General features: G+C 37.8%; 1 protein-coding gene across 2 annotated transcripts in view; it reads right to left on the bottom strand.

The window, feature by feature from the left end:
* YES1 (YES proto-oncogene 1, Src family tyrosine kinase) overlaps positions 1-19,861 on the bottom strand; it is a 51,067-nt gene that overhangs the window by 25,779 nt on the left and 5,427 nt on the right. Inside the window, exon 2 of one of the 2 annotated variants that reach the window (XM_065053275.1) lies at positions 14,031-14,164. The exons of the other annotated variant lie outside the window; for it this stretch is intronic. The gene's annotated coding sequence lies outside the window, so the exon portion shown is untranslated. The remainder of the gene's footprint in view (positions 1-14,030; positions 14,165-19,861) is intronic. 2 annotated transcript variants of the gene reach the window in all.

The following is a 19,861-nucleotide window of genomic DNA, read 5'->3' as shown; positions in this document are numbered from 1 at the left end:
TACTATTATAACAATAGATTTAAACATCATAACTTTCTGCTCTAGACAAGGCTTCCAAAAACCCACAGGAGGTTTGTGTCACAGCCAAGGCCTGGACTCAGATCTTCCAAGTGTGACCGTAGCGCCCTGACATTTGGTCTGATACACCTGACTAAGGCTTCCTTGCCAAAGCTGTTCAAGCATCTGAAGAGCACGCTTCTGTCACCAGCCCCACTGTCTTCCAGTTGCTGGGTGGAAAAAACAACACCACCACCACCCTTACAAAAAAACACCATGAACAAAAAAACAGCCAACCCTCCAAACCCACCTGCAGTAGGTATAGAACCAAGCTGGGGGTACCTGACTGACAGCCAGAGGGAGATGCTTCTAACTTCCACAGCACAGCAGAGAAAATATTTGTCAAATTTAAATGTTTAAAGTTCATGTAAAAAAAATACCAATTGCTAAACGGAACTTCTGTTTTAGGAAAGTTCGTTTTCAGAATCTGCTCTGAATTTCCAGTGAAGTCAGTATATTGTTCACATCCAGAAGAGTAAAAAAGAATTTGTGCTTTTTGTACATCCAACAAAAAACCTGCCGACAAACCTAAGGCAGATGATGCAAAATGGGTACACAACACCGACGGATTAGTTTTCTTTATTCCAGCAGGCAGGATCACAAGGGAGAGATTAACTAAAATAACAGAAATGCAAAAGCAATTTTATGTGCTGAAATACATCATACATATACACGAAAATGTTATTAAAATTTAGAGTTACAATGTCTAGCTATACAATTGCAAAACCTTTACCACACAGAGACATTTTCTCTGACAACAGATGATACCACAGACAAAACAACCAATATATTGTCTAGACAGCATTACTGCTGCTCCATTGTCTTGAACGTTTAAGTACACAGTCAATAAATAAATGCAAGCAGAAAAGGATTTTTTTCCCAGTGTAATAGCTATTTTTATTAATTTGTGAATAATTACAACTATCTTAAAAACTAGAAGTCTGATATATTCAAGAAGTCTGGCCAAAAGATTGTTGCAGATTACAGTAAGATGTATGTCATGCTTTGTCAAAGCCATCTCGCCCATTTCAGACAGGATTTAGGAACCAATTTACAAATGGAAAGATTTTGTTTTCATTGAATCCTATTTGGAAAACAACAAAAAGCATGCCTGATATCATAAAATATTTTAATACATTCAGTTTCCAGCCATTCCATTTATTATTTCCAAAAGAGATGCCCACAAAAGTTATTTAAAAAGCAACTTTTAAATATTGTTTACTACAGTAAACTAAAACTATGGTCTCTGGATCTCACAGCAGGGAGCATGAAATCCACCTTCCCAAGGCACATGCATGTTACAGGAAAAAAATGAAGTAAACCTTACATGGTAGAAGAACAATTTACAGCATTTTTGTTCTGAAATAAAAAAAGAATCTATGGAAATTTACAAAGTAATTGCTTTCGAAGTTCAACTATGAACTACAGATGAAAAAATGGACTACGAGATTTGCATGCTCACAGAAATTCAGAGATACTGAAATTCTTATGAATCTACAGTATTTTTCTTCTTCTCAGCTGGGCATACAGCTGAAGCGGCAACTACTTTTTATGATAACAGAGGAATTATATATTAAAAAGAATCCAGCTGCAACTTCATTTAGTCAACTTAGGAATATGAAGGAAAGGAATAGTCACAGCAACTTAAAAGATGAACCAAAAAAAGACCCTGTAATAAATGACTGCTATATCCATCCAATTTATAGTACAAGAACATTGCTAAGGAATCCCATGAAACTTAGACTTAATTATTTGGTGCGTGTTTGACACACTTCTTTTACATCTGCACACACCTGCTTTGTAGAGATGAATTTTCCCAGCTACTGTTTGCCAAATGCCACCCTAGGTTGAAAATAAATTCCCTTTTATTCTCAAGCTACTTTATCCAAATATAATTGACATGATTAGCACGTTAACAAAAATCAGTAATTAAAGTATTTAAATCCAATTACTGACAAAATGTTGCCATTCATTTATTCAAGGGCCATATACCCAGATCTCCATCAGCAATTAGCTCTCTGCTGAGCAGCAGGAATTTCAAGAAGCCAGCTGGAAAATATCAACCTTTTGACTAAAACAAAAAGTATTTATGAACAATTACAACTACACATGTACACTGTTCTTCATGATTCAATAGCCTGTGTTTTTCTTTGTACATAAAAAAACATAAGTGAAAAGTGCAATTAAATTGTAAAGAAATTCAAAATAATAAAAAAAAAGATGACACCTGCTAAATAATACCCTTATTAAAAGGGAAGAGCTGGATGACATTTTAACTAAACAAGAATTATTACCCTAATAGCTATCATTACTGCTGTTATATTGCTGTCTATACTGACACATATAATGGTATTCATCCACAAGAAGACTAGGAGAAATTACGTTAATTAGCTTGTCAGGCATTGTACACAATAGAGGTTAAAAGCCTGCCCTAAATTAATTTATCTTTTTTTTTCTTGAGTGTTTTTGAATGTACACACATGATTAAATTCATTCAGTTTCAAAGTGATGTGTTATGGAAAGTTGACCCACATTGGACAAGCCCTAAATTTTAAACACCATAACCACTGAAAGTACATGCCTCATGTCCCATCTGAATTTAATGCCAACCTCCAGCCTGCAATCTTATTATGCCACCCTGTTTATGTTTCCCGATCTAACCATGTAGATCACGGCTCTTTTTAACACTCTCCTTGGCAAGAATGATGGAGTCCCAGTAGACTTCAGTCTAGTGACTTTCCAGTCACCTCATTTTCTACAAGTTTGCTCAGTTGTTTCAGGGATGACCGGGAACAGACATAGTAGTTCAGATAAGGAATATGTCTTCTTTCGTAGCATCACAAAATGGTTTAAGTTGGAAGGAATCTTCAGAGATAATTTAGTCCACCCCCCCTGCAATGGGCAGGGACATCTTTCACTAGACCAGGTTGCTCAAAGCCCCATCCAAGCTGATCTTGAACACTTTCAGGGATGGGGTACCCACAACTTCTCCAGGCAGCTTGTCCCAGGGTCTCACCACCCTCATTGTAAAAAATTTCTTCCTTATATCCATCCTAAATCTACCCTCTTTCAGTTTAAAACTGTTACCTCTTGTCCCGTTGCTACAAGCCCTGGTAAAAAGTCTCCCTCCATCTTTCTTATATATGAAAGGCTGCAATACAGTCTCTCCAGAGCCTTCTCTTCTCCAGGCTGAACCCCAACTCTCTCAGTCTGTCCTCACAGCAGAGCTGTTCCAGCCCTCTGATCATTTCTGTGGCCTCCTCTGGACCCACTCTAACAGATCTATGTCTGTCTTGTGCTGGGGGCTCCAGAACTGGATGCAACACTCCAGATGGAGTCTCACAAGAATGTATGCTCCTCATACATTCATCCTCCAGTCTGTACTGATATTGGGGATTGCCCCAATCCAGTTGCAGGACCTTGCAGTTGACCTTGTTTAACTTCATAAGGTTCACATGGGCCCAATCTGAGAATTTAGTATTTCTTTTGGCAGCAGTCTCTGTCCCTTATGATTCTCAGGTTTGGGTTTGTTTTTTTTTTTTTTTTTTTTGAGTACTGCTCTAGCACAGAAATTCCTGTATCCTGAAACCACAGCTCACATACTTCATGCTAGAAGTATGATATTATATTTAGTTGTATTAAACTGACACAGACTCTCAAGTAATCTGGATTACTCCAATCATGGAGCTATGAGATAAATTTGGAAAAAAAAAATTATATATATATATATATATCTATCACACATCTGAAAACTGAGACAACAGGACACAGTAGAGTGGAGTCTCACCGTGTCCCTACCCAGGGCTTCCCACGCTTATGTCCAACACTCCATCATCCTGTTCAACATCTGCTCCACGAGCACCTGGGACTATGTTTTGCAATGTGCATGGAGCTCAACCATGTGGCAGCTCTACCTTCCACGCTCATCTGCTTCTGCAGGAGAAAGACGTTTCTGCTGCACCTCAGCAAGCACACTGCAGAAGGAAAGTACCCACTTTCTTCTCATCTTTGGAGGAAGAACTGGCTTATTTGTAGGTGGCAGTCACTTGTCCTAAATCAGGGCTGACTCCCGGAAAGTACATGTATCCTCTGTCATCAACAGAAAAGTTCTGTTCTGAATGTGGACATTCTGCTAGTGATTTTGTGAGCCTGCTGATAAACAAAACAAGCAAAAAAAAAAAAAATCTTAATTTTCTGCTTTCAAAAACAAGGTGTTACTTTCCCTCACACTCCTATTGTTTTATTTGCCCAAGGAATCACAATACTCAACTCTTTGCAGCCCCTGACTAGCAATTAGTGACATGTGCAGTGATGGCATGTAATGGAAAACCACATAGTGTTCACTTCCCATTTCTCTTTCGTTTTCCCTTAGACTCATCTGCTGCTGATTTTTCCTCTACCACTTAAAACTGTTGAAAGGGCTTTAAACATAGTTCATAAAAGCATTTCTGAAAAAGATGTCACAGAAAAGACAAACTTTTCCTGAGGGCATTCTTATTTGATGGAGTGAAGCAAAGGGGAACCATCTCAGCATCTCCTGTGATGGGAAGGTTCATCAAAATACAGCTCAAAAAAAATGCTGACGTCTTCAGATATCTTCTAAGGATACATTAAAGATGACATCAGTTTTCTGTTCATTTTTTTTTTTAAGGTTTTCCATATTAGGCAATGTGCCTTCCCTCTAATTTAGCATTTTCCATCTCAGATTACTCTACCATGCAGGCAACACAATCCAAGCGTGAACAGGCCGGCAGCACACAGAACACATTATCAGTCACTGCTCTCCAAAGACACGTGAAGTGAACACAACTGATAACGCTGAGTTAGCTGCTGTGCAGGATACAAAATGAAACAGAAACAGATGAGAGAAGGATATGAAGAGGAGAGTGAAGATATGGTAGAGCAACAAATGGAGTGCCAAGAGTTCTCTTTAAAAAAAACCCCAGAATATCAGTAACTGAAGAACAAAGAAAGTAACAAAAGAAAATAGTTTTGACATATTTCACGTAGGTAAACGCACTACAGCCCAAAAACATCCCTCAGTTTTTATTGATGGGTTCAGATAATGCTCTTCTAAACAAGTAAGTAAAACATCTTGGCCATTTTGTGTTCTCAGTCACTCTGGTACCATGTTTTCAGGAGTACACAATGTATATTCAAAGATTCTCTTCAGGCTAAATAACTACTCTTTAGTAGCAAATTTTCTTGTTCCTAACCAGTAAGCAGAGCTTTTAGTAATACTCTTTTGACTCCAAAAGTATTGCCAGAAGGAAGGACAATTTCCATTTTAATTAAATATTAAAAGTAGAAACACTGAAGGGTGGGGGGAAGACATCAGGGATACAGCAGAAGCACGCATGTCAAAACAACTTAGTCCTCAGAAACTTCACTTCCATGAGTTACTTAAATTTTGGTCACAGGCCTGAAGGATTTAAGTTATGAGTAACAACGAAGGAAACAACAAATTAACACTATATGAAAATAATTCATGCTGCCTGAGACAGAAATATTGCAATGACAGAACTTGCCACCTTCAAAAATAAGGAGCATGCTTAAAAGAGCTAAAATATGTACCTAAAAAAATACATGCATTTTAAATAATTCTATTTTATTATGTTCCTATAAAACAAGAGAAAGGGAAGAAAGCCTTGTTCCGTTTCACTCTTGGAGAGTGGGAGAGAGGTATTTTAAGTCCTTTTACATAGTTTTCTTATTCATTTCAGTGTTCTGGTTCTTCTTACACTGATCTAAACTAATGATTTACAAATACGTAAAAACTCGCATTTCTCATAAGCTTAAATAGGAAGCTGTATGTGAGAGAAAGTTAAGAGGCATGTCCCATCCAGCAGAAATGGGATTTCTTTGCTAAGCCTCAAATCTTCCAAACCTCAAAAATTCTTTAAGTCCTTACCAGTTTTATAAACTTAATGCTTCTAAATGTCATCTTTTGAGCAGGAAGCAATGCAATACTATCATCCCACAGGTTAGCTTTAAGAATCAATTTTGCGTATTTTAAAACACTGTCTTCTAGACCAAACATATGAACCTGCTGAAAAACAGGTTTTACTGTTTGCAGCAATTTGTGGACTGCTTGCTGCCAGAATCCACTGCTATTCATAAAAAATAATACTAAGAGTATTAACCCTGAGGTCAAGTAGAACTAGAAAAAGTAAAAATCTGTACCATCAGCCACCAGAAGAGTAGCATAGTTCACTGGTGATTGGTCTAAAGACAGGACAGATCTGCACAATATAGCACTAAACCCCAAATATACAGTAAGAAGAAAGGAAGGAAAACCCAGAAGAGAGTAACTTCCTTGGAAAAGTCTATAATGGAAGGAGTAAGTAGCACTTCGTATTTCTACCAAACACTGGTTGTAACTCAACATGAAGAAGGGACATAGTCGCCAAGCAATGTCCTACTGGATCCCAAGAGGAGAGCTCAGTGATTGCTCCGTATCACACAAACTGACAGACTTGTCTTTCCTGCTCCTACAACACCCAGCATTAAACTGCCAGGGAGGGGGAGAATTATCCAGCCATTCTGAACTGGTAGAGACAACTGGGGTTTTTTTATGTCACTTCTTGCAGGGAAGGTATTTTTTTCTAGGAGTACCTGGCAACTTCCATCTGACAAATGCTCTGCTGGTCTTAAGGGCTGGCGATGAGCTTCATCTGTCCTCATATCTTCCCGTAGTGTGTCACAGTTGTCACTTCTGACTTTTGCTATTTTTGATAGAGAGCTTAGAACTGTTTTAATCCTTGTCAGTACAAGGAAGGAGTCCAGCACAATATCTGTACAGCATCCAGTTCTCCCAGTTAGGAACCCCAATAACCCTTCAGTTCCAAATTTCCAACCAACGATTTCCCCTAAGCTCCTAGTGAGAAACTCCTCTTCCTCCCATGTTTGTATCTGGTGGAAGAAAATGTTTGAAGGATATAGGTTTCTATGACACACATACACAACTTGAAATGTTGTTGTGAGTTATTTTCTGATCCCCAACTACTTTTCTAGAATGTTGAGGCTGATGTATGAAATAAAAGAATGCCCACTTTAATGTAAAAACAAATCAAAACACCTAACAAACCTGACAGAGCTCCATCAGCCTTTGATATACAACTGAACGTAAGTATAATTAATACGATAGAAAAATAGAAGTGGTACGATAGCTAAGAGATTGTAATAATTTCTTACTTTTGATTCGGGTATAGAGTTGGATGGCAGGACTTGACCAGCATGACCAAGAGGGTAAAGTTCCCACAAATTATGACACAAAAAGCAGAGTTCCCAAAAGGAAAGAAAGAGAAAAGAACAGGAGATTGCCACTGACAGGAATCAAGACCTATAAACAGGAAAAAAGAAGGGGAAGGGGGGAAATTAAGAGTTTTCAAGCATGGCAGAGCGAGCAAGCATGGCACAGCATGAAAAGTACTTTAAAAGGATACCAGCCATTCCAAGTGTCTGCGCCAGACAAACAGAACAAAAATTAAGGAAGTTATCTGCATGGCCTACCTTTTAGTCCTGAAAATCTGAAGGCTGGATCACCTTATACAGGCTTCTTGTACAGCCAGCGGAAAGACACAGGCTCCTTTAAAGGAGCAATGATTTTAATGACATCTATTTTTTTTTTTCATCCCTAGCATTTAACAAAGTTTAGTACAGAAAAGACGTTGTTTTATATGCCCTGCTCTTCTCATTATGCTAGTCTCTGTCATCATCCCCTACCCTAAAAATGAAACCAGTTGATTAGTTAAGACGAATCAAGACTAGTTAAGACTAGTCAGATAGCCTCAAAGAGCTAGATGCTTAGAAATTAGGCTCTGTGAATATACCTTACTTGTTAAGTTCCAAATCTGCCATAAAAGCAGAGCACCTTCAAACAACACAAAATGCAAAACAGGCTACAAAGTGCTGATTTTAAATCTCTGAAACCTAATTCATGGAAGAAAACAAAAGACTTCTACTCAGTTGCCATGCTAGTCAAGCTAGTGCCCTTTAAAATAATCCCCTAGTTTCAACTAATGACATTTGTATTCAGTAATGGACTTCAGGTGGAATTCATCTTCCAAATTTAGACATCCATCTGGGGGTGAGATGAATCATGCAGTGAAAGTGCTTATTTCTCTCCACTGACTATAAAGGGAGCTTACAGAACTAGCTCATATAGAGGCAGCCAAAGCTGCTGTTCACCAACCTGCCTCCTGGTAGCTAGTGCTCATGTCTACACTGCCTAGCAAGCCTAATGGTTGTCTTCTATCACTGAATCAAAAAATGAGTCTAGAAAAGTTTTTTTTTCAAGAAAGTGAGAAGCAGCACTGCCCTAAATTAGCATCTGGAATTAGCTTATGTCTTATGTAAACATTAGCAGTCACTATTTTCCCCTTGGACAAGAGGTAGATATCTGCTCATGGAAAAACAGACACATCTTTCAAATAAACCCCTCATACATATGACATTTTTCTACAAATCTTAACGCCTATTGAGTATGAAAGAACTATTTTAAAATAATACAGTCACATACACAAAGCTATCCAGAAGCCCTTATCTTCATAAAATGATGCATAACTGAAAATATACAGGGTTTTTAAAAAACATGGACCAAATTTCAAATTGGGCCCATCTTTTGTAAATACCCTGCGTATTTTCAGTTATGCATTACTACGTCTACTAATTGCCTAATCTCAGTCTAAACTTTAAGAATGTTTCTACAGAAAGCAGGGGTGTAGGATTAAAAAAAAAAAAAAAAAAAAAAAAAAAAAAAAAATCAGTGACACAGTATACTACTAAATCAAAATAATCCAAACAGTAAAAATTTGCTGTGCTTTTCATAGCTGTCACATTGTGAAAAGGAACAGGGCAGCTATATAAAATAACAGCCTCTTATTTCAAATAGTGTGATTCTTTACAAATGCAGTATTTCTCTTCAGAACAACGTCTGCTTAATATTACTTCTCCGTTTACAAGAACAGAAGTCCCTTGATTATTTCAAGTCATTACAGACACAAATAAGTATACTTTTATCAATAAGCTGTACACATACAACAAACAGATACAGGTACTTAGCATGTTTGGGTGAGGGAAGTGCAATACAAAAATCACCACAAAGGAGTCTGAAGGGACAGCAGAAATAACCAGCCTACAGACAGCCCAAACCGGACATTTGTTTGATCAATACCCACTCAAAACTGCCTCTTTCTTAAAACATCTCTTTCCCTAAATGGCCTCTATTGAGCGAGGGGCAAACAACAGAAATGTGGCTGGAAGTGCATCCATTACATGACCAAAAAAAAGTATTATGCAGCAGTAAGAGGATGAAGTAACATGAAATTAAGCCATTGACTGACCTGTACCTGCACTCCTACCCCCTGCTCTGAACACAATCCTTCCTTCATGGAGATTTTGTACTTTGGTAGCACGCACGAGATCACACAAAGAAAAGAACATGTAACCAGTGGTCCTAAACAGGCCAGAACCCCATTTTGGGCAAAAGTTTGAGGGCTACTGATAGAAAGAATTCTGAAAAATAAGTAACAGAGGGGAAAATAAATAAATAAAGGGCAGGCTTTACAACAAAGGAATGGCTGTACTGAGCAAGACCCAAAGGTCCATGTCCATTCAAATTCCTTCTCACTAACAGAAGCCAATAATAGATAACAAGTGAGGCATGTAAGAACACAATAAATATACAGCAATACTTCCCCAGAATACTCCCTGAACCCCCAACAGTTTGCAGAAGCAGGATTTCCTGAACAAGAACAGGTATTTGCCTTTGAGGATTCTTCTTCCACGAAACGGCAGTTTCCCTCTGCACTGATGTAATGTTTAGTCTCCTTAAATTCCTGAGGCAAGAAATTCTATAGCTTAATTACACGTTCTGTTGAGAACCACCTCTTTTCTGTTTTCAATTCATCAGCTGTTAGTTTCATTATATACCTCCTAGTGTCTGTGCACTAAAAAAAGACAGTGAATAAACAATCTCTATTTATGTCCCGTTGGCTGCTGAACACATTACAGGATTCTGTCACACCACTTTTTGGTCACCTTTTCTACCACAGTGAATTCATGCTGCTCCTCTTACAGAAGTTGTTTCATAATTTGGATTTACTCTTCCTTAAAACCTCTTTTTGATATGATGACAGGGATATCGGTGAGCAGGGCAGAACTACTTTTTTTTTTTTTTTTTTTTTTTTTTACAGTATAATCATTATTCTCATTATTCTCCCTTTTTTCCAAACAATTTCAAGTGGCAATCGTCAGCTTTGAGCTCATTTTTTTAGATTAAAAGGCAAGCTTCCTCCTCCCCACCTCCAAATACACCACATGAAGCAATTTATGGGAAATTTCATCTGCTATTTTGCCGTCCAGTTGCTGAGCAATGTCAAGTGTTTGTGCAGAGCTAGGGTCTCCCTTTGCATCTGCTACCCATCAGTAAAGTCTGTGAGCTCACTTTTCTTTTGTATCCTTTATTAAGTTGAACACTTTCCATTAACCTAACCCTGGAGAATTGTTAGCCAGGACCACTCTCTACTCTATTTACTCCAACTCTCCCTTTTTTGTATTTGTCATTAATTTAACCCCATAAAGTCCTTTTCCCCTATCTTATGGCTGCTTAGTTTCTTCAAAATTCTTTGGTGGGGGCCTTTGTCAAATGCCCATTGGACATGGAAGTAAACTATTTCTGTCAGATCTTACTTATTCATGTGCTTGCCTTCAAAAAACCTTCAGTGAATTTGCAAAACATGACAGTAGGCTCTTAACTCTTCCTCAGTACATCATGTTTATCTATGTTATCTTCCTTATTATTTTGACTGATTTACTTGGTACAGATGTCAGGCTTACTGATCTGTAGTTCCCCAGATCTCTCCTGAAGCCTTTTTTTTTTTTTAAAAAAAAAAAAAAGTCACATACAGATTAAGACACTGTAGATCATACACAAATTAATTAATATCTTAGCTAGATGTTGTATTTGTTGCTTACTGTCTATGGTACAATGATACTTGCTTGCTTGCCATTTGGAAAGCAGTACTACTTTTAAGTGCAAAAGCAAGCTTCTCTAAAGAGACTTGGGTTTTGGTTTTTTCCTTAGAAGTTTTACACAGTATCTTTAAGAAGATCAGTACATTATAAAGATTTACCCTAACAGTAATACTACAAACTTTTAGCTATACAAAAAGAACTCTCCTATCTTTCCAGTCTGTAAATGACAGCTCTCTAAATATATGCTCCTGTACAGTAGTAGCCATTCAACTATTTAATAGCTGTCCTAATTACCAGAAAACACAAATGAGCTTGTGAAAACACAGCTATTCATTTGCAAATGAGACAGCATTCAAGGAAAGTTTAACTTCTAACATCTTGCTAGAAGACTGGAACTGCGGAAATTAGAACCAACAAGCAGGCAACATGAGACAAGAACTAAACTAAGCCAATTTTCAATATGCACAAGTATTTTTATACCCACCAGTTGTGTGAAGGTGCAGTTTTGTTTCACAAGGTTTCTAAGTGCCCTTTAAATTTCAAGTCTAAGTTCACTCTTTTTTTTTTTTTTTTTTTTTTTCAGCATAGCACTGACTTTCATCTTTTTACTCACAAGTCCAAAGACAAAGAGTCAAAAGTGAGTCACATCTTAGTAAACTGGTCAGGTGCCTTTCTGCCATGCAAACTTAAATGCTACGTTTCATTGTGACCATATTTCTATTAGTAAGGTGTCAAATATATTAGTGTGTTTAAACCCATATGCAACTGTTTCAGCTCCTTTTTCACCTCTGTATTTTGTATTAGTCTAACAGAAGTTTGTGGTTCCAACACTAACAGAACAACAGCGTGGATTCATCAATTCAGTATGTTCAGACAAATGTAGAGAGAAACACAAAAAGCATACCTTATCATAATTGGTAAAGAGACTGTTGGCACGAACATACCATTCACATCCTAAGTTTTTAAAACATTAAGAAGAACAAAAAAATACTCTACGGCAGATGTTGAAAAAACACCTTTCCAAATACGAGATTAAAACATTTCCTTGATTTAAAAGCCTCTGGTACTTCTCATTCTTCCAGGAAGCAGTTAACCATGTCCTCACCACCATTACCATGTAAGCGGGGAGAAGACACAGCAGACAAAGCCACATACAGACTTCATCTTAATAACACAAGGCTAAGATACCCAAGAGAACAACACAGTTGCAGAGTTATCTCCCCTCTTCCCAAACTGCCATAAGAAAGCTGGCAGAAACAAACAAAACCAGATTCAAAAACAAATAAACAAAAATATTCTGCCTTTCAATACCTGTGTTTTGTTTCATTTCAACTACCACACTTATTGTCATGGCCCGCTTAAATCCTTTCATGAAAATCTCAGAACAGCTGAAGTTGGAAGGGACTTCTGGAGGATGCCTACTCCAGCGCCCCTGCTCAAAGCCATGTCAATAACAGCAAGTTGCTCAGGGCTGTGTCCAGTTGGGTTTGAGTTATCGCCAAGGATGGAGACTCCATAACATTTTTGGACCACCTGTTCCAGCATGCCCATCACCCTTACAATAAAAAAACCTCACAGTTTTTTCTTATATTTGAATGGAATTTCCTGTATTACAATTTGTGTCCACTGCCTCTCGTCCTGTCAGTGGGCACTACTGAATGGAGCCTGGCTCTGTCCTCTTTATTCCACCCCATCAGGTATTTATACACATAAAATCCCCCTGAGCCTTCTCATCCCTAGGCTGAGCAGTCCCAGCACTCTCAGCCCTTCCTCATAGGAGAGATACTCCAGACCCTGAGTTATCTTAGTGACCTTCTGTTGGACTCTCTCCAGTATGTCCATGTCTCTCTTGTACCAAGAGCCCAGAAGCAGACACAGCACTCCAGGTGTGGTCTCACTAGTGCTGAGTAGGGGAAAAGGATAATCTCCTTGACCTGCTGGTAACTCTTTTCCTAATGCATCCAGGACATCTCTGGCCTTCTTTGTCACACATTGCTGCCTCATGTACATCTTTTCCACCAGGACCCTCAGGTTCTTTTCTTTGAAGCTGCTTTCCAGTTGGTTGTAATATACCATATACCATATAGTATGTTCCTTCCCCCAGGAGCAGGACTTGGCATTTCCTTTTACTGAGCTTCATCAGGTTTCCATCAAACAACTCCTCCGGTCTGTTGAGGTACTTCTGGATGGCAGCATAACCCTCTGGTCTATCAGCCACTCCTCACAGTTTTGTATCCTCTGCAAACATGCTGAGGGTGCATCTCTGTGTGCCAACCCAGGTCAGTAAGAAAGGTGTTGAACAGAACCGGCCTTGGTTTACAGCCCTGGTGTACAATATTAGCAACAGGCCTCCAGCTGGACTTTGTGCCACTGATGACAACCCTTGCAGCCCAGCATTTCAGCCATTTACCAGGTGCTCTCACTGTTCACCGACCTGGCACGTACTTCATCAGTTTGTCTATGAGGACGCCATGGAGGCTGTGCTGAAAGCCCTACTAAGGTCGAGATAAACAATATTCACTGCTCTGCTCTCATCCACTCAGCCAGTCATCTCATCACAGAAGGTGGTTAAGCATGATTTCTCCTTCAAAAATCCAGGCTATGCTGATGAACAGCTATGTCCCAAACAACTTCTAGTCCTTCATACTTGGGAGTTATTCTAGCTCTTGCTCTTTGTCTTTTTCCATCAATTTTTTTTCTGATGTATAAAATACACTAACTCATTAATAGTTGCATATCTACTAATTGGGATGTCCTTAAAACAACTAACAATCTCAGGGCACTGCTTAACAAACTACTTATTCGAGCCAGGCACTGAAATAACAATGATTCTTTTTTCTCCACAAATGTGTCTGAACTAGTAGCAATGTTGTTGCAGCTGTAATTGCCTAATGATCTCAGAGAGGCAAGGAAAACACCCTCCTCCCCACCCCCAAATACACTCACTGCTCTTTGGAAAATACAAGTTTACCAGGCATACCGTCCAACCATCATACCTGTAAGAATTTTTCTCTCCTTTAAACTAGAATTTTGTTAATAGCATCCTTTCCACACATCTAGTATAATTCCCATATTTTGTCAGGCTCTTGACAGACAGAAGAGGCTCCTTTTCTCAAATTTCCTGGCCTCCCTGAAACAGACACATTAAGAATTTCAGAGAGCATCTTCTCCACATGTGTTTTCCTTAACTTTTTTCACCTTCTCTCTTCTCTCCAGGAGTGCAGTGAAGACACATCAGACCCAAAACAACGCTAAGAAACACCCCGTGCTTACAATTATTGGGGAAGAAAGAATGCACAGCACCAAACCCTCTACATTCAAGTGATGGTGCACCTACAGGGCAAACACCCTTTCAACCTCCACTAAAACTAAGAGCACATAAAAAAATTTTGGTCAGCAAAGCAGAAATGCAGTTTTCCTAAACTCTGTCTAGTTCTAAACATTTCCAGGGAGTGGATAATCCAGCAGCTGGTTTGGCTAAATGGTAGCTCCACTCTGTAAGTCTTACAGTAATGGCAGGTTACAGTTGTGGTTTTACACTGTGTTATATACCTAAGTGCTTCAAACACACTCTGTGGCATTAAACTGAACTGGAAGAGTAGATTACAACATGAATCCCTCATTCTTTCACCAGTTTAGTGATGTACTGCCAAAAAAAAGAGTCCATTTTAAAAGCCGTGTTTCACATTTGGCCAGGACACGTCTGCTGTAGTTCTGACAGACCAAGGACGATCGTCCCACAACAGTTTCTAGGGTATTAACGCTCTCTGCAGCCAAGTGGTTGACTAAAATACTTTAAACAAATTTGGACATACAATCAAATTATAAGAATTTTCAGGCAGCCGAAGCCCTGGGCCAACACTAATTGACAGCATCCATTTAAAAACTCTTTCACACTTGTGCAAAGTTAAATCAACTTGGCACTCTCTGTGGTAGGCAATTGTCTCCTTAAAGTATGAGCACTATTCATCCAAGTGAATTGCTGCATTAAGGGGACAGTTGGCTGGCATGGGGAGGACGGGACCAACCGACAATGTGCCTTAGTCACAAAGAAGTTGCAGCAAGAGTTTCTAAAATCCAAAAGGCAGTTGAGACCGTGAATAGATGAAGCTAGCTGAAGACAACAAAAGTACAGGATGTTTCTGGGAAGATGCTGGTGGTTCAATAAACTTCCTAACTATGAGCAATCTTAAAAAATTCTTGTGTCTTGTTTTGTACATTTAGCACCTCAAGTGTTTCAGATAATTTCAGTTTACTACTTAACCCCTTAACACCAGCTAAATATTGCAGCAGTAGCTATTTATGGATTTCTTTTTTTCAGATACATGTACACCAAACAGCTAAGAGCTCTGTGGACCTGCATCCTTGCCAGGGAGGGGATTTTATTTCACATGTAATAAAGAAACGCAGAGCAGCATTTAAGGATTCATTCTCAAATTGTTCTAAGGAGATTACAATGTTCCAGCTCCCCTCCCCTCAGTAAAACTTAAAAGGTAAAGTACAAGAAAGCCACACAGTGCTCAGGTCAAAATAATCACAGAGACTGCTGAATTAATTCGTTACCCCAACAGGTATTGGAAGCACCGAAACAAAAGCTTGGTAGTGATAAAGGGTACATTTTACAAGTAGCACAGCAAACCACTACATAAGTTATCACTATATTTGAGTTCATTTTTCAAATACTATTTTTAATTGTTTGTGTACACAATACAGATACCATTCTGTAAAGCACTAAAAAAGATGCCACTGTCCACTGTGGAAGTCACTGGGATTATTCCACATACCACCAACAAATACTTGGGATGACATCCAATCCAACTTGTGGTGTAAATGAATTACCTTCTTCCCACCTCAGCAAGACTACAAACAAGACCCCCAAATCCTAAACAACTTGTCATATAAAGCCTGTTAAACGATACATGGATCCCTTTCAGCAACTTAAGGATAAACTGCTCAAACATTTGCTAACAGTTTATAAAGTGTTTGAATTTTCTTGTGACAATTTTATGCCACATGGGCAAAAGAGTTCAGAAACAGACTCTAGCTTATGTAGAATATTTGTAGTCAAAAGTATGTGATGTCTTATTCACTGTTCAATGCAGTGAATTAGTATAACTGTACAATCTAATTAGAAAAAGGAAAGAGTCTTTGATTCAACTGCTAAATTAAGCTAGCTATTCGAGTGAACAGCTCCAATTTCATTGCTTGTAAAGGCAGGCAATACTTCTTTGTCTTCATTTTATACTCTAATGAAGTCTACTTCAATAGAGTTGCCTCTGCTTATCCCAGAAGACAATTTGGTCCTTTTGTGTAAAACTAATTCCGCTCTCCCTGAAGTCAAGTGGAATTTTGCACTTGACTTCAGTGTGAAAAAGGATCAGATCACAGAACAGCAGCGCTAAAATATTTGTGAATAAAAATAGGTTCAGATTTTCCACTTCCTAATTAGCAAAAAAAAAGTATACAATTGATTTGATTTAAAAAAATTTAAAAAGTCTATTTCCATTTCAGTTTAAACCATGTGAAAAGTTGTTCTACATGGAAATGTTTTTAAAAAGGTAATATAATCCCATTCAAATATTCTGACTGTAAAACTGCACTATCTAATGCATCTGCCTCATCTTTTCAGTTTCAGAGGAACTGAGAGGGAAAAAGTAACAATCCCTCAAGCCCAGGAAATACTTTAAGAGAAGCAGCAGTTTCATGGCATGGTTTTCATGCAGCAAAAACACTTACGAATTTTTCAATTCTCTGACAACACTGTTAAGGATTCCTCAATAATGTCTTACACTGTGATCAATCCACTGGCTCAAAAGTTTTGGCAGGTTACTCTGTCAGCCTGATTACGATTTTATTCCATCACCTAAATTACCTGGTTGCCTGGCTATACTATACTACATATAATGCAGTAAACAATGTTTACTTATAAATATTTGTGTGAGAGTAAAAGTAAAATACAACAGACCTGCAAAACCAATATATAGTTAAACCAAATGTATTTTACTGACCAGTAAAACAACCTCTTTCTTTGAGAAAAGAATGAAGAAGAACAAGTTTAAAACTATGTTAAAATAATCATTCAAAATAACCATATAAAATCAAGGTGTCTTGGTTGTTAATGTCAGTCACTTTGTATTAACTTGGCTATGGTTTTACCAGGTATGACCCAAATTTAGATACTATTCTGAAGGTATGTCAGACCTAAGCTAAGAAGGGTGATGGGGAGGAAGAGAGAGCCATGGATTTAATAATCAATGGAAATTAATTCCAGAATATTTAAATACACCTATTTTGTATGAACAAATCAAATGTTTCCAGGGAAATAATTTTTCATCTAAAAACTGTCACTTAGCCTCATTTTACATACATCACAATAGCCTGAATCAATCAGTTCTACAGGTTTCTACAGCATTTAAGCTAAGAAATATTTCCTAAAATGAAACAGATTGATATCTTTAGCAAATTACATAATATATATAATTATTCAGCCAGCTATTTTGAAAGCTTATCACTTTAAATAACCTTGACTACTATGATTTATGAATTGTGTTTTATTTTAAGTGTATAACTGTACTTAAAATATAGTACAGAACTGTACTTGAAAGTAAAAAAAAAAAAAAGTATCTGTATTACTACTGCATCTTAGCCTCTACAGCCATATACAAGTCAGCTGAGAATTTTGTACAACTAAAAAAAAAAACCAAAACCAAACCAAAACACACACGCAAAAAAAATAACTTCACCCTCTACAGAATATTAACACAATACTTACTTTTCAGGCTTAAAAAAGTGTGACTGCTGAAAAAAAGGAATTTTACTCAAGAAAATTCCCCCAACTGACTAGTAGTAACAGAAATTTTCCTGGATTTCCCTTCTCTTTCCTTCATGTGTAATTGTTTTCAGAAGGAACAGTATTTTGCTCTATGCTCTAAAGTGTTCCCGAATAGAGAGCTTAACTTTACTACAAAAACAGAATTAAACACGGCTGTCCACAATGGGACTAGTATACTAATCTTCTCTATCCAATGCACGTTTTTAAGTTAGGTACAGATGAGCTGGTCTAGCCAATACTGTTATAACCTTTAATAAGCCTTTAAACAAATATTTAACATGGGTATCAGTTAAACAAACTCCTCCCTCTCTTTGTTTTCAGGACTCTGTCATTTTACTAATGCACCTTTTACTTAGAACTTATGGCGGGGGGAAACCCAAAAAACAAAACCAATTTACTTTGGCAAAAACCCCAAATATCGCACACCTCAGAAAGCAAGAAGCAAACTTACATTTCAAGATATTCTAAAACCTCTTGAGACATTAAGAATCTTTCCTGAATTGAGTGTGTGTGTGTGTGTGTGTGGAGGAAGAATAAAAAAAGAAATATTTGCCTAGATGGACTTCTGATCTGATTCATGACAGCTGTTGTCTCAGTAGGCTTTACTCAATGAACACATGCAAAGAGAAGCACGGCTAAGATTCAGGATTAAAAAAAACAAACAAGAAAACAACAAGTCTTCCATCTCCCTGCAGTACAGGACAGCTTTCTCACAAGAATGATACACAACTCACCTGGACTAGTCATCACAAAAAGCAGAGAACGGTTTTTGCCCTATGTATCTTATCTAAGCCTTGCATAAATTTGCATTAAGAAAAAAATCCATATTTTCAGGTTCACTTGTCACTGCAGTATTGCAAGATCTTCTGTTAAGAGAAATTATCCACAAGTGCCTAAGATGCACTATTACATGTTTATAGCTTCATCACAGCACCAATATAAGTTTGCATGTCTAAGGAAACGTGGAATACTTCAACTGACCTACTGGAATCACAGCTAGTCACAAATACTAAATACTACGTATCAACAAAAACAGCAGAAGTACTAAAATATTCCACTGCTACATTCTGTTTTCAGCTTAAGAATTTATGGGAAAGGAGACACAAAACACTAGCTTTTATCACCCTAAGCCTTCTTCCCATTTCATCTCACCCCTGCTTAGTCCTCACATGAATATAAACGCCACATCTTTACAGATTTTTTAAATGTGAAGTTTGCTATTAGGTTTGGTGTAGATTTTTAATTTTTAAGATGTCTGGAGATGACTATTTTACACAAATTTCAGACTTACATGTCACATTTAATTCTCTGTTTCTCACAGACTAACATTGTAAAACTTTTAACTGAAACACTACAAATTTTACCTGTTAATATACTTCTGAAGACCTTGGTTTGGAAATCAGTAAGGTATGGCTTTTATCTCAAACTGCAGACATTCAGAAAAACAGCATCAGAATCAAGGCAAAGAAAAGAGATAAAGAGAACTGAGAAAAAAAAAAAACAAAAAACTTGGAAGATTTACTACTAAACTGATTGATTTCTTTTAAGCACTTTACAATGTAATACAGAACTTTTGTATTTATATTCAAATTTACCTACTCAGCTGCAGCTCTTTGTTAAGGCTCTCTTTCCCACAGTTTGACAAATGAATGCTAGTTTCAGATAAATGTATATATTGAAAACCATAGTATTTTCTATACATTAACTCTATATTAATTTTACAGTGGTGCATGCTTTGACCAAAGCCTTAACAGCGCTTGTCCTCTTTGAGGCGTATGTTCATTAAGTTACGCCTACTGAAAGGTCAGCCCTTATGAATCAGACCAGAAGTCCACCTGGACCAAATATCTCCAAGTCAGATCAGAGGTTCACCACTGGTCCCCACAGTCTGAGACGCCGGGCGGCACTGGATGCTCAGGAAGGGAGCCTAAGAACCAAGAATGCCTTTGGTCGGGCAATCCTTGACACAGCCTTTTAGCTTCTGGACTTTGGGGT

The sequence above is a fragment of the Columba livia genome, chromosome 2, assembly GCF_036013475.1.
Source record: "Columba livia isolate bColLiv1 breed racing homer chromosome 2, bColLiv1.pat.W.v2, whole genome shotgun sequence".
NCBI lineage: Eukaryota > Metazoa > Chordata > Aves > Columbiformes > Columbidae > Columba > Columba livia.
The sequence above is the reverse complement of the archived record's forward strand: the minus strand, read 5'-3'. Positions and strand labels throughout refer to the sequence as shown.